Raw genomic sequence first — 15846 nt, forward strand, 5'->3', positions numbered from 1 at the left:
CTGACCCCGAAGCTATGGACACCACACCTCCTTCCCAGGCTATCGTTTTCCGTTCTGCCCCTGTTGTCCCTTTCCATTCTGCCCCCCTTTTCCCCAGCACCCCATTTACGGCTTCGGGTGTCATCGGTGCTGCAGCAGGCAGCACCTCTGACCCCGAAGCTATGGACACCACACCTCCTTCCCAGGCTATCGTTTTCCGTTCTGCCCCTGTTGTCCCTTTCCATTCTGCCCCCCTTTTCCCCAGCACCCCATTTACGGCTTCGGGTGTCATCGGTGCTGCAGCAGGCAGCACCTCTGACCCCGAAGCTATGGACACCACACCTCCTTCCCAGGCTATCGTTTTCCGTTCTGCCCCTGTTGTCCCTTTCCATTCTGCCCCCCTTTTCCCCAGCACCCCATTTACGGCTTCGGGTGTCATCGGTGCTGCAGCAGGCAGCACCTCTGACCCCGAAGCTATGGACACCACACCTCCTTCCCAGGCTATCGTTTTCCGTTCTGCCCCTGTTGTCCCTTTCCATTCTGCCCCCCTTTTCCCCAGCACCCCATTTACGGCTTCGGGTGTCATCGGTGCTGCAGCAGGCAGCAACTCTGACCCCGAAGCTATGGACACCACACCTCCTTCCCAGGCTATCGTTTTCCGTTCTGCCCCTGTTGTCCCTTTCCATTCTGCCCCCCATTTCCCCAGCACCCCATTTACGGCTTCGGGTGTCATCGGTGCTGCAGCAGGCAGCACCTCTGACCCCGAAGCTATGGACACCACACCTCCTTCCCAGGCTATCGTTTTCCGTTCTGCGCCTGTTGTCCCTTTCCATTCTGCCCCCCTTTTCCCCAGCACCCCATTTACGGCTTCGGGTATCATCGGTGCTGCAGCAGGCAGCACCTCTGACCCCGAAGCTATGGACACCACACCTCCTCCCTAGGCTATCTTTCTCCGTTCTTCCCCTGTTTTCCCTTTCTATTCTACCCCTGTTTTCCCCAGCCCCCCCCCCCATTTACGGCTTAGGCCGGCATCGGTGCTTCAGCAGGCAGCAGCTCTGACACCAAACCTATGGACACCACACCTCCTTCCCAGCGCTGTTATTTTCCAGTCTGCCCTGTCTCCACGTAGAACCGCTACCTATTTCACACGGCTGTTCCTAGTTCTGGGAACACACCACTCACTGGTAGCAATGCCTCAGCCCACGCCTCGACTCATTTACCTGCAACGCTGGCCAACAGATAGACCAACACTTCAAAGTTATGACAGAAAGTTGAGTAAGTTATACGCTTGGAATTGCATTTATTATTATTAACAAGCACAACTGTAGTGCTTAGACTATAACAAGTAATCTTCTAAGTGCTTAGCAAATATTAACTCACTTAATCCTCATAATGGCAAACCTATAGGTAGGTAATGTTCATAATATTCACCTTTTTTGGGGGAAACTGAGGCCCAGAGGGGTTGAATAGCTTGTCTAATGCCACATAGTAAGTAGCGGGCAGAAACCCAGGATGAAAACCAGACCGTCGAGACTTTCATCACTTTGCTGTGTCACCTTAATAGATGTTGTGGTTAGGGAAGGGACTAAACTGACAAGACTCTGAACTTGAGAAGGGAGAAATTACAAAGTGACTGATCCTAGAAACTAGAGAGGATTTCAGCTCAGAAATTTCTGGTGATGAGACCCGGAAGAACAAGAACATGGTTGGATTATTAACTTGGGGTAGTATCTGAATCCATTGAGAAATGGTTTTGTCTTGTTTTTTTTTTTTAACTTAGAAAGGCCAGTTGGATGAAGATTAATGAAAAAAAAAAAGTAGAAAGGAAAAGAGGAAGGTGCCTGAAGTGAGACATAACCTCTTCCCTGTAAGTACTAGGGGTGGGTGTCCTGTGGGAAAGGATGGAGCTCTCTCTACAGGTTTGTCACCAGGATGAACAAGGAGGAACATGGCAACCATTGTACTGGTTTTGATGATTCCTCAAAAACCAAGGCTTTAGTTTCCAAGAACTACCCACAGTAGCATACCTACCGGGTGTCAGACATGCCACCAAGTGTGTTTCCAGTCACACATTTTAATTGGAGAAATAGTTCCTATGAGGTACGCATTAGTTCCCTATGGCTGCTGTAACAAATTACTACCAATGAGCTTGCGTAAAACAAAACACACTCATTCTCTTATGGTTCTGGAAGACAGAGGTCCAAAACCAGTTTCCCTGGGCTGGAACCAGGAGTTGACAAGGCCGTCCATCCACCTTCTAGAGGCTCTAAGGGAGAATCTGTTTCCTTGACAGCATTCCTTGACTTCTGGCCACATCAATCCAACCCCAACTTCATCATCACATTCTCTTTGGAGTAAAAACTCCCTCTGCCTCTCTCTTACGAGAACACCAGTGGTTACATCTGGGTCCATCCAGGTAGGCCAGAAGAATCTCCCCATCTCAAAACCCTTACTTTCATCCCATTGGCAAAGTCCCTTCTGCCATTTAAGGTGACATTCACAGGTTCTGGGGATTAGAAGGTGGACATTTGGGGGCAATGGTACTATTCAGTCTACTGCAAGGTAGATACTATTATCTTCCTCAGATGTAGGAAATGAAGTTTAGGGAAGTAATCTGTCTCAGGTCTACAATTTCCAGAGTAGAGATTTAAATTCTGCCAGTGAGACTTTAGGACACACTCTAAACAACTTTAACCTGTGTCCTTAATTACTGCATAATCCTTGGTTAAGAGTCACACTTAGGTATCAAGACCCAACTGAATATAACACAAGTACTGTCTCCTCTTTCACTATGTTTGCCTGGTGTATTTATGAATCTTGCCCAGAGCAGAAGAGTTCAGAAAATTGTTATGCACCTTTACTAGGAGAAAGCATTTACTGTTTGATGTGCACGGAGTAATGGAAGGCTATTTAAAATAAAATAAAATAAAATAAAATAAAATATGCCACCAAATCGTCAAGTGTCACAACAGAGGTAACCCCGTGGGAGTCTTGAGGAGACTAAAATTATCTCCAATTGTGCAGGTGAGAAAAGTGTCACTAAAGGCAGTTGTAGTTCAGCCAAGCCCTACGGCACAGAAGTAGGAATCTGGATAGGTACGAATGGGAAAAAAGACATTTTAGGCATGGGAAACAGTTTAATGCTGAATGGATGAGAAATATACGTTAGACCTTTCTAAATCAACTGGCTTATTAACTCAGTAAATCAGATTTGGTCAGTCAAACTAGCTTTAGCTGATTACTTATCCAGGGCATAGCTGTTGAGAGTAATTTTTGTCATAGAACAGTAAATAAAACTGTTGAACTATAGCTTTAGGCTTGCTAAGTGAAATAGATTGCTCTAGCTGATGTTCAAGTGACTTACTTGGTACTATTCACGAAATTGGGGGTTAACAACTGCTTAAGACAACATAGAGAATTGATCTTAAATAGTACTTGAAGTAGTTACTGTGTAAAGTATCTGTTCAGTAGCTCATGGTAAATGGATGTTTATAATCCCCACTGGACAACCAACTGCTTTTTTGCAAATGGTAATGTGAATTGCTGTTGCATAAACTATAGTAATGACCACCTATCTAATTTGTTGTCCAAACCAGAAATCTTCTAACAATACTGGTCTCCTAATAAAAGTAAGCAGGAAGCTAACACACACTGGGTGTCTCCCGTGTGCCTGTGCATGCATCTATATCTCACTGAACCCCCATAACAGCCCCCAAGAGAGGGACTCTGAGTGTCCCCATGCTGCTCGTGGAGAAACAGGCACAGGAAGGTTCAATAGTCTATCTACCTAAGATAACACAGAGGGTGGGAGAGCCTGTTTTTAAACCATCTGCCTCCAATTCCAGGTGCCAGGAGCCAGATTCAGCCTACAGGCCTCTTCTGCTCATCTGGAGGTGAAACCACGTGTAAGGATTAGTCAAATCCTGTCTTCACTCCTCAAGGTAGCTTGAACACTTGCACGTCCTCCAAATAGCATGTAGCATAAGCAATAAGATGTTTGCCCCGGGTATTGTCCAGGAACTTGGAATCAGCTGTGTCTAGTTAGGCTGAGCTGGTTAAGACTGGAGAGGACCACCGATCTTCCACCTGGGCCAGTGCCTTTTGACCTCCTGCCATCAGAGGGCCGAAAACTACAGCCCGAGAATGTGCTGAGCCCCGTAGCCTAGTTACGCCAACTCAGAACAATGATGAGCACACCTTTTTCCAATCACCTTTCCTCATGCTCCCTATGCCTCATACTGCCCTGCTTCTTTATTCTTTATCCCATAGATACCCCAAGCCCCTTGCCTTTGGGGAGGCGGATTTGAGACCTATTGTCACGTCACTTCCTCGCTTGGCTGCCTTGTGAATAAACCTCCTCTTTGCTGCAAACCTCAGCGTGTCAGTGTTTTGGCTTGCTGCGCCTCAGACAAAATGGTAGGGAGCTGTGGTAAAGGTCCCTTGCCTGTGAGGGAAGCTGGTTACTAGTAGTCACGTTGCGGATGTTTTCTCCTCCCGGGGTGGGGGGGCAGACGTCCTGCTCTTCCAGAAAGAAGGGAGAAAGGCAGGAGCTGGACCCTTGCTCTCAGGGTCACCGTCACCTAGGAGCTCGTTAGAAGCACAGAATCCAGGCCCCACCCAGAACTACTGAATTACAGCCTGCATTTAACAAGATCCACAAGAGAGGCATACCCATAGTAAAGTTGGAGAGGCACCAAGCTGGAGTCCACGTAGCAGAGAAGCAGACAGGATTCTAGACCACGCAGAGTGTTAAAGGCCAACAGTTTGTTTTCTATTCTCAAAACAATGTTTCTGAGCCATGTTTATGAGCAATGTCCCAACTTGCTTTTAAGGTTTCTTGTGTGAAGAATGGATTGGAAGGAAACAAGATATATGGACACTGGTTAGGACCTCATTGCAACAGACAGGCAAGTTCAGTATTAGGATGTTGAGGAAGAGTTGACAGATTCAGAAGAAATTCAGGAGATAAACTGAAGCGGGCTTAATGGGGTATGAGATGGAGGAAAGGAAGGTCTTCGGGAATTAAAGGGTTTACTACACGTATGAGCAAAGCCTCAAAATTAATCCTTTGAACGTACAGAGGTAGAGCTCTCAAAGGACACCGGTTAGGAAGCAACTGTACGCCCTTTATAATTCCAAGAGACAACACAGATCAACCGTTGCGATGGAAAATTCGGCGGTACCGGTGCGTTTTTTCACTCAAACTTAGTTCCAGTGACTATTACTCACATTTTCTGTGCCTAAACAACACAGCTTGAGGAACTGAAGGGGATTCCATCCTGGTAATTAAGGAGGGTCCCCAACACTGACAGTCCCATCTTAAAAAGCAGTCCCCCTGCATTTTACCCGAGGAACAATGGCCAGAGCCTCCCTTTTAAAACGATGGGGAGAAACCAGAGCATCACACACTGTCCCTTTCAGCTACTGTGAACTGAGCCGCGAGACGACCAGTACCCCCTAGCACAGCGCGGACGGGCCAGCGCGCGGGGGCCACTGTGACAGGCGACAGCACAAGAGACGAAGCCCAGGCCCAGGGGCTCTGAGCTCCACCGGCAACGCCCAGGGGCCAAGGCGTATTACCTTTCCGGGAGGCCGACGAACTGGCTCATGTCACCCCCAAGATACCGCCCACCCAACGCCAGGACTGCCAAAGTCGCCAACCCGGCGTCCCCGGTGCCAGCACAAGGCCACGAACCACAGGCGCCTAGGCACAAGCCCACGCAGCTCGCGGACCTCCTTCTACCGCGCATGCGCCACCGCGGGGCGTCTCGACATGACTCTCAGCACGCAGGCGCATTAACGCGCTTGATTGGTAAAGAGCATTCTGATGCCTGCAATTTCCCTCCTTAGCCGGAGGCTGGGAGCACACGTCCATTAGTTCGTGTGTGTACCCTTCAGAATTCCAATCATACGGGACATGGAAAGTTGTCCGACTCTCCCAGTTCCTTGTGTGGTTCTTCCAGATATTTCCCAAGTGCTTACATTCACACTTGTATCTTGTATGTAAGTATTTGTACGTAACAGGTATCCTGTAGTTTATAGAAGAGCAGCACACTATACACATACTATATACATAGTCTACAACGTGTCTTGGATAGTGACGCTGTTATCTTTCTAAAATATAAACTTGGCTGGATTGCTCTGTTGCTTGAACATCTTCACTTAGCACAGAATACAGCCCAGGTTGTTAGCATAGCATTGAGAACTCTTTATAAACAAGTATCAGTCTGTCTCTCCAACTGAATTAGAAGTTCAAACTATGACTTCCAAGGACCTACATCATCCACCTCCCTCCTTTGCCCTGCCAGCCTCCCCTGATCTCATTCTCTACTGCCCTGCCCTCACTCACTTTCCCCTGTCCAGCCACACTGCCTTCCTTACTATTCCTCAAACATGCCAAGCACACTCGTGCCTCAGGGACTTTGCACCTACTATTCCTTCTGCTTCAGAACACACCCTCCCATCCCATCTCCGCTCTCCCAGAACACACCCTCCCACCCCATCTCCACTCTCCCAGATAGCCAATGGCTTGTTTCTCACTTCAAGGCTCTGCTCAATCGACATCTTAATAGAGGGGACTTCCCTGATCACCTACCACATTCCCTCACCTCTTCATCTTCTTTTGTTATTCTCCAAAGCATTTACCACCGCTTGACACTCCATATATTGACTTATTTATTCATCTCTCTCCCCCACTACAATGGAAAGTACGTAAGGGCAAGAACTTTGTTCTCTTCCTACTTCCTAGAACAGTGCCTTCAATTTAGAAGGTGTTATACAAATATTTGCTGAAAATCAATTTATGACTTCTTTGCCCTTTCACACTACCCTCTAGTCACACCAGAGGCTGCCCCTCCAGAGCACAAGTTCAAGCCCTGTGCCTTCTGTACCTGTCCCCAATACCTGGGCTGTCCTTTCCTCATTCCGGCAAAATCCTCTTCCCCCAAGCCCAGCTCAAACGCTGTCTCCTCAGTCAGGCCTTCCTCAATTTCTCCTCTATGCTCCTGCTGCACTTGATTCTTTTATCATAATTAACCCACTTATACTCACTACATGTTTCTCTTCCTAGATAACTGTAAGTTGCTACTGAACAAAGACTTCTACTCACCTCTGTATCCCCGTGCCCTAACAACAAACCTATAAGGCTCTCAGTGTTTACTGAAACAATTTATTTTCTGAGTCTCTACCAATTCTAGGGAGTGCATAGTATAGTCTCCTCCTCATTATCAGTGAGCCTGGTACCTGTGCGAGGGCCTTACAGCAGAGGAGAGTCACCAATGGATCATAACTAAGGTCCTGAGACTGCAATGGCAGACAGCATGGTGAAGTTAGCCCACTGCATGCAGAAGACCCACAGAGGAGTCAGCATATGCAATGGACTACACTTGGTATAACATGTGAACAATCAAGGTTTACAAACGTGTTCTCATGCACTTGTAAGGATCTTCTAGCCCACGCGGAACAGACAGAACACACACAAAGGAGCCTGGAGGAAGTGAGTAGGCCGGCAGCTGCGCCCTAACATCTTAAGAGGGAACATTTCTGTGACTACAGTTTAAACAAATCAGATAATTTGCCTCCTTTCTAGACACCCTGGTTATCACGGGACAGGCCAAGCCTCTCAAGTTTTAAAGCTAAAGTACACGGAAGATCTGTGAAGAGGGCTTAAGATATTTAAGAGCTAGTACCTGCATTAAGCAACCCGGTTATAGAATGAAAATTTATCTTGAAATGCCCGTCTCTCCCTCTCTCTCTCGCCTCCTATCCCCTATCTTCCCACCTCCATCTCTATTCCTTCTCCCCTACTCCCTGTTTTATGTATATACGTGCATCATTTTATATATGCACGGAATATTTACTGTCTGTTACGTTTATTTAATAAAGTGCACACTCCTCAGGCTAAATTTAGAAAGAGGACAAAATGAACACTTTCACATGGGCGTCAGTGGTGTTCCAAAGACAAAAGATTCCTCAGTCTTGAAACATGGCAAACACCACGTTCCTTCTGATAGTTAGATGCTAGAAATAGGCAAGTGGATCCTTAAAATTCACACGCTATTAAGACCTACTATCAACAGAGTAGATCTTAAAGCGGAAACAAGAAAACACCAGCCTTTTAAGTTCTTCCTGTCTGAAGATAAGAATAAGAGGTGGTAGTGTTCTTCCTCACTTGCACCGAAGTGTAAAAGCGGCAAAAATATCTTCAACACATATATGATGAGGAAGCCGCTCTTCTGGTCCACTCTGTTTTGTTTTGCTTCTAGGGATCTGTCTCACTCGGAACCTTTGCTTTTTGTTTTCTCTTTTATGTACGCTAAGAACCCGAGAGTCTTAACCTTTTCTTCCACCTCTCAACCAATAAATAGGACAAAAGAACATTTTTATGTTTTTATGTATTTTCCATTCAACTTTTTAAAAAAGAGATAAGTAAGCTAGCTCAGTTCATATTTCTCACAAATATCACTTTCCAAACTAAACTAAATTGTTTGTGACCATAAACAGGAAAAACACCGTACTCTATTAGCACCATCTGACATTTCCACCTTAATGTTACCAAACACAACTTGACACTAATGTCAGAACTATTAAAAATGTTAAAAACCCCCAAGCCCACTCAAAATGCATACCAAAGTTCAGGTAAAGGAAAAACAAAAACAAAAACAAAAGCAACTCACCGTTATCTTTATGTTCTTTCAGAAACCCATTAACAGCACACTGGAATTTAAAACTAGCGTCGTCATCTGACCCCTGATGCCCAATTGTACAACTTTTTAAATAAGGAATAGTTTCTGGTAAGTCCTATAAGGCAAAACCATGAAAATATGTATTATTTCCTTTGTAGGGAAAGAATAAAAAATTAATTAGAGAAGGCAGACTATAAACCAGGAGAGTACATTAAACTTTGTATGTCAGTCATTCTGATGAGAGCCATTTTTTCCAAAGCTGCTTTAACCAGTAATTATCACTTGATTTTTCATTAAAACTGCAGAACGGACAGTCACCAGGCATGCAACAGGAAAAGCAAATCTATGTGAATGAATGCACATGTAACTCAAAATGATATAAACAGTTCTACCTACACTTATGTTCTATCTTACATTTCAAGGGCCATAAAGCGGCTGTGATTTCAGGAGAGTAGTAGAACAGAGTCAGAAGAACTTGGATTCGAATTAGGAAATAGAGGCAATTTCAGGCATTGTTGAGAACTGGTATTCTTGAGGTGGGAGAAAGTAGACTATCAATAGAAGACAGAAAAGGATAAGTGAAAATTCTCTAGTTCTGAATTTAAATGGAAAGCAGCAGCAGGAACCTATGACATATTTTAAAAATATTAAAAACAAACATACATATTTCCTAGCTCTGACCACTGAAAAAGTCTAGAAACAACTGATGTCATGTCAAAAGGACTCAGGAGTCACCGAGAAGCTCCAACTGGCCAAAGACAGGGCCTCAGTTAGAATAATAACTGTAACGGAGTCCACGGTGATAGGAATAAATAAAATTTTACAAAACTGCTCACCACTGGAGGATATTTGTGAATCAACTCATTATTCTGAAAACTGTTAAATAAAAGAAGAGAATCATGCCTCTACAACTGGGCAACCAAACAGTTGATGAGGGGAATCTTCTCCTCGTACAAATATACCCAGCTAATAAGTGAAAAAAAGAACAACAGAATTCACCATTCTTTGAAGCCTCAACTGAATTAATGGATGTAGCTATGAATCATCAGTGACTGCTAATACCACAGAAAGACACAATTATATATGTCTCCATGGAAGAACACATCATCACCTATGAAACTGTCTCGCCAAAACAAAACATGCAAGCTTCATTCGGATCAACTACCAATTTACAGGAAATAAAAGGACTGAAGACTATGTTACCAACACATGGAATGTAATCATCGACATCTAGATGGGACAAATTACCTGGTTTCTTTAAAAACAAAATTCAAGGAGGAAAAAAAAAGTGAGAGAGACATGGAGGGAGAACCTATAGATTAAACAAGACTTCAGAGACCTAACAATCCACGGCAAAGTGTGGACCTTATTGGGATCTAATTCAAAATTCTTATAAACAATTTTTTATGACGTTTAGGAGACAACTGCAAATTTGAGCACTCCCTGGGTATTTAATATTAAAAAATGATATTAAGGAATAAAAGTCCTATATTGTAAATGCACGTACCAAAAACGTACAGGTGTAATTACATGCTGTCTCGGAGCTGCTTCAAGATAATATGGAATGGGGTGAAACAGGTAGGGGTACAGATAAAACATGACAGCCATCAGTTGGTAAATAAGAAAGCTGGATGAGTTCATGGGTATACAGGGAACACTCACAGTATTTTTATACTTTTGTATATGCTTAAAATTTGTGATAATTGTTTAAAAACAAGACGACACTGTAGAAAACAGTTTGGCACTTTCTCAAAGGTTAAGTGTAGAGCTACCGTATGATCCAACAACTCTGCTACTACCTACGCTGCACATCTAACAGAACTGAAAGCAGGGATTTGCACAAATATCTGTACACCAATGATCATAGCAGCATGATTCACAATACCTACAAGGCGGAAAACAACCAAGTGTCAATCAACCGTTGAATAACAAACTATGGTCTATATACACACAATGCGATTTTCTAAGCCAAAAAAGAAACGGCATTTCGTTACGTGCTATCACATGGATAAACCTTGAAAACATGATGTCTAGTGCAATAAGCCAGACACAGAAGGACAAATACTGCAGATTCCACTTACACGAGGTACCTAGAATAGGCCAATTCACAGAGACAGAAAGTAGAATAGAGGTTACCAAGGGTTGGTGGGAGGGAAAATGGGGTTGTTACTGTTTGATGGTTACAGAGTTTTTGTCGAGGATGATGACAAAGTTTTGGTTATAGACAGCGGTGATGGTTACACAACACTGTAACTGTACTTAATGCCACTGAACTGCATATTTATAAATGGTTAAAATAAATATGATTTCTCTATATTTTACCACAATAAAAGAAAGGAATAACAGAGCTGAAATTTCAATTCTTCCTTTTCCGAGAGTCAGTTTCATCGTCTGTAAAATTAGTAATTGTAGTTGTCTATCCTCTGAGCTTAGTGCAGGGTAAGCACTCAGTAGGAGATAGCAGTACTACTTCCACTTCAAGAGCAAAGGATTGCTGTGAAGATTAACTAAGTCAATGGATATGAAAGAACTTTCTAAATGGCAAACTGCTCTATAAATACTAAAAGACATTAGGTGTTACTGTCTCCCAAGGCCATGGAACAGGTCAGAAGAAGGATAATTCTTTTGCACTGGAATGTCCTACGTGGGCCAAGAGAATCTATGGGTTTCTGTACTATATCAGAAGGCATGTGGAAAAGGAAGCATAAAACTTAGAGAACAATTGTCTTTTACAGTGATGCTTAAACACGCTCAGGCAACTGCTTAAAATAAGTGCTAAAGACATAATGGACATACCTTTCTTTCTTTTTAGGATACTACTGTAACTACTAAAAGTTTACTTCATTTTCAAAATATAGAACATGGAAGCTTATAGAATTTCTTAAGCATATCTAGAGCCTACTGCCAAATACTATAGTTCAATTCATATCTTTAATCTCATTTTGAAACAGCAATTACAAACGTGTATTTAAGGAAACCACTAGCTTCCCTTTTTGAACCCACGAGAGAAGGATTCACCTTAGCATAAGATGATAACTACTGAACTACTATGAATTATTACAGTATCAGAAAGAAGGTCATTTTCAATTACGGCTTCCATTTACCTCTGGCTTGTAATAGCGGCGAGTATTTGTTAAGTCAATAATCAGCCCAAGTTCTTCATTCTGTCCTTGGATTTTGTTAAGAGATCCAAGGGGGAGAAACGTTCTTCTGGAGCAAGATTCTTTTCAAAACTCTGTCAGAAAGAATAAAATAAGGAAGAACATATGTTTAAAATCCTGTACTACATTATCCATTTATTCAAACCCTGTGATGCTAACATATGAGATTCAAAGTAAAGTTTCCTCCTCTGGAGTTTACAAGCGATATTACAATCCTTTCTTCCAGAGAGATTAGACGGAAGAAAATAAGCTCACTTCTATATAGTTATTTCTGTGTTTGTTTATTTCATGTTGGTCTCCTAACCTGACTCTGAACTCCCAGAAGGCAGGGACCACATCCATTTTGCCTACCACTGTATTGCCAGCTCCAAGCAGAGTGCCTGAAAATAGACACAGAAATAAATACTTCTTGAATATCTACATATAGGAAGGATGGCTTTCACTGCTAAATATTCTTTCATGTATTTGGCTTATACATGTACCCTGTTCCATTGATCTCTTTGGTTATTCAAGTGTCAGCAACACATACTTTTTTTTAAATTAGTAGACTCGTTTTAGAGCAGTTTTGAGATTCACAGCAAAACTGAGCAAAATGTACACAGTTCCCACTTATACCCTCTCTCCTTCATCCCACACAGCCTTCCCCATTATCAACATGCCATACCAGTGTGCTTCATTTGTTAGAATTCATGAACCAACACTGACACATCATTACCAATCAAAGTCCATAGTTTATTGCATTCATGGTACAAGTAACTGACTATTTCTTTATTTCTAGTATAGTCATCCCCAAACATTTACATACTGAGATACATATTACTTTCTTATAAATTACTTTATTCTTTATTTATAGTTAGGGCATTGCATTGTTTTTTTGTTTTTTAATTAAGTACAAAAGTTGGTTGTATTTGTCTATGAATCCCATTTCTGGGTAGTAAAAGAGGTATTAAAAAGTATTTGCTATAAAAAGGGAAAATGGAGTAGGACGGGCTTGAGAGCCACGGCTCTATATGGTGAATTCAGATTTCTGGAAGAATACGGTATTAACTTTTGCTCACCTTTTTTAAAGGAACTTTGAAAGCAATGAAATGAGTCCCAGGCATCCGCTGTTCAACTGGGAGATAGTCTTTCCACCTGTTAATATATTTTTTGTTAGGCAAATTTTATGTTAGGCTGTCTCCCTGCATAGGATGAATGCGCCTTGAAAATGGAAATCACATCCCTCTACATCGGCTCCCAGGTGGTCCCAGAGTCCCGACCCCGACCCCGGCCGCGACACACTTTCCACAAACTGACACACACGGAGCCCGCGCGAGGGCCGGGTCGCGCGGGCCTCCCCGCCGGGTCGCCTGGAGGCCGGTCCCCCGCAAGCCGAGCGCACGAAAGGGCGCCCCAAAGGCGCCGGCCCAAGGCGCCCGCTGCGCTTTCCCTTCGGAAGGTGGGCTGCGGGGCCCAAGCGTAAACCCTGACACAAGGAACACGCGCACCACGCCGCCACGGGGGACGAGAGGCCGGGCGCCCACCTAGCCCGACACCCTGCATTTCTGGAATCACCCGACGCCTGTGTACATTTCCGTCTGGCCTGTCATTTTCCAAAGGCCACTCAAGATCAGGGGACAGAACGCCTCCTCTCCAAGTGTCCTGCCAGCCCACCCACTCAAGATCAGAGGGACAAAATGCCTAACTAAAACAAAACAAAACAGAAACACAAAAAAACTGGAGAGAGGGAGGAAAGGGTGACCTGAAAAAAACAAACAAACAAACAAAACTAAGCACGTTGACAGCGCTAAGAATAAACTACCAGGAAAAAGAAACCTACATGTCAGATCCTAAAGTACAGAAGGGCAAGCCCGCCGACATTCCAGGCCCGGGGGGACCGGGGTCCCCAGCCCTGCAGAGCCAACCGCAGACCGGCTCGGGCGCCCCGCAGAAGCGCGGGGTCCCCGCGGCCGAGTCTGTGCCCCCCGGCCGGCGCCGGCTCCCCTCTGCCCACCCCGCGCGCGGGGGCTGGAAACTGCCGCGCAGAACCACGGCGGGGCGGGAAGGGGGGCTCCAAAGAGGGTCTGGCGACTCGAGTCGCTCCGTTTCTCAGTGGGCTCAGCGCGCGCCGTTGGGGAAGAGGAGCGGGGTTCCGGGAGGAGGGGACGGGCGGCACTTACGTAGACCGGCAGCGGCCACGGGCAGACGGCGGGCTCGGTCCCCAAGAGCGACTCCAGCCTCAGCTCCAGCTTCTCCCCCATGTCTTCGCGCGCGGCCCATATAGCAACTTTGAATTTTAATAATAAATACATATATGTATCAAACATTAATAAAAGAATAAAATGATCCAATAGGAGTACATTTGCTCTTGTTTTGCAATTAGTTCCAGGATTCTATTTTAGATTACTACTTCATATCTGCGAGAGTTGGGTGTGTGTTTGTGTGTTTGGTTTTGTGGAAGCTGCATTGTGCTAGATTTTACATTTCTTTCTTGAATTCAATGGTTTTTGTTATCCCTTGGGAATACAGCAACAGCAGATTACTGAAGACAGCAACAGCAGATGACTACCTACCAGTGGAAAAGTGTAAATAGCAATTTTAGCCGCTAGTGATTCTGAAATTGCCTTAACTTTGTCCTTATAAAAATGCTCCAAGAATTACGTTTTGCAAATCCACAGATTTACTATCCATATTCAAGTCATTTATGTGGAGAAAGAAGGTAGCCAGCCTTATCAGTAACACAGGATGTTATAGCCATCAAGCCATCAGCCACTGAAGCCACACCCAAAGCCGCACCCTGAGGGGATTCAGGATGGAGAAAACAGGATACTGGCCCTAGATAATTAAAGTGAACATCAAGGGACTGATTTCCAGGAGACCAGATTCTTGCATCTCACCATATATAGAAAAGTGCTACATTTATTAACTTAAGATGTCTAGTTTCTTTAATTAACAGTAATCTTTTGATGTTCCAACTACCTGGTTTTTTTTTTTTTTTGCAAGAACCTCTAAATACCCTGTGCCCTCCCTTACCTCTTCAGAACAGTCCCTCAGAGCTATCTGAGAGGCTGTCTCCTGACTTCAGTCCTCACTATGTCCTCCACATAAAACATAATTCTCAATTTCTAGGTTATGCATTGTTTTTCAGTCAACATTTAATTGTATGGCTCATGTAGGTACTATGCCTAAATGTAATGGGATGGGCTGTAAATTATGAAAACTAGATAAATTCTGTCAGCTCTACCACTAGCTGAGATCCAGGCTTTCACCTCTGGATACCTCTGGCAGATGTGGGGTCTGTGTTGGTCTTAAAATTATTCTTAGAATAGTGGGGACTCATTCATTCTTTCAACCAATTTTATTGCTTATATTCCGTGGGTCAGTTACAGTGCTGGGTCTTGAAATACAAAAGTCAACACACGAAAATACAAGGATAAAACACATTTTCTACCATATTAAATTTTTTCGTTCATGAATTCATCCCTAAGTCATTCAACACGCATCCTCTTATTGAATACTGATGAGGGGTCAAATGCTATGCTAAACACTCAGTATATAACTGCAAACGAGATGGATAGGCCCTGATTTTGATGTCACTACTATCTTTTGTCCTGCCATATAATGGGACAGCTTCATTATTCCCTTTACCCTAAGTTTTTGTCACAAATTGCTAATGAAAATAAAGCTGTTAGTGGAGTTTCAACATGCATAGGTAAATGAGAACACAGAACTCCCCTTTCACATGCCCCATTCTCCTCCTTCTAACTCCCTATGTGAACTCACTTTGTGCCAAGACCAAGAAGCTGTGCCCCAATAAGAACCAAGCTGATTTCCTCACACTGACTGGGGCTATTGCTCACTTAGAAGACTTGATGCTTAATTTTGATAAGCAACTAGAAGACCATGGAGACAACCTATAAAAATGATTTGTCTTGGGAGAAAATACTAAAGAGGGTTAATGTGCTGTTCCACATGTCTAACCTCCTGGGATTCAACCACAGGCACCAAGATCACCAAGTGTACTTGGCAACAATGAGCTAAAA

At 43.9% G+C, this 15846-nt stretch overlaps 1 long non-coding RNA gene across 1 annotated transcript; it reads right to left on the reverse strand.

Moving 5' to 3' along the window:
* Positions 1–8443: 8443 nt before the first annotated feature.
* Positions 8444–14796, reverse strand: LOC125963203 (uncharacterized). The gene is made up of 4 exons (XR_007475027.1): positions 13984–14796; positions 12883–12958; positions 11768–11898; positions 8444–8778 (listed from the first exon to the last, which is right to left on the reverse strand). It is a non-coding gene; the product is annotated as an uncharacterized LOC125963203 (long non-coding RNA).
* Between the last annotated feature and the right edge of the window lie 1050 nt (positions 14797–15846).

This window comes from Orcinus orca, unplaced genomic scaffold, assembly GCF_937001465.1.
Source record: "Orcinus orca unplaced genomic scaffold, mOrcOrc1.1 scaffold_392, whole genome shotgun sequence".
In the NCBI taxonomy this organism is placed as follows: domain Eukaryota; kingdom Metazoa; phylum Chordata; class Mammalia; order Artiodactyla; family Delphinidae; genus Orcinus; species Orcinus orca.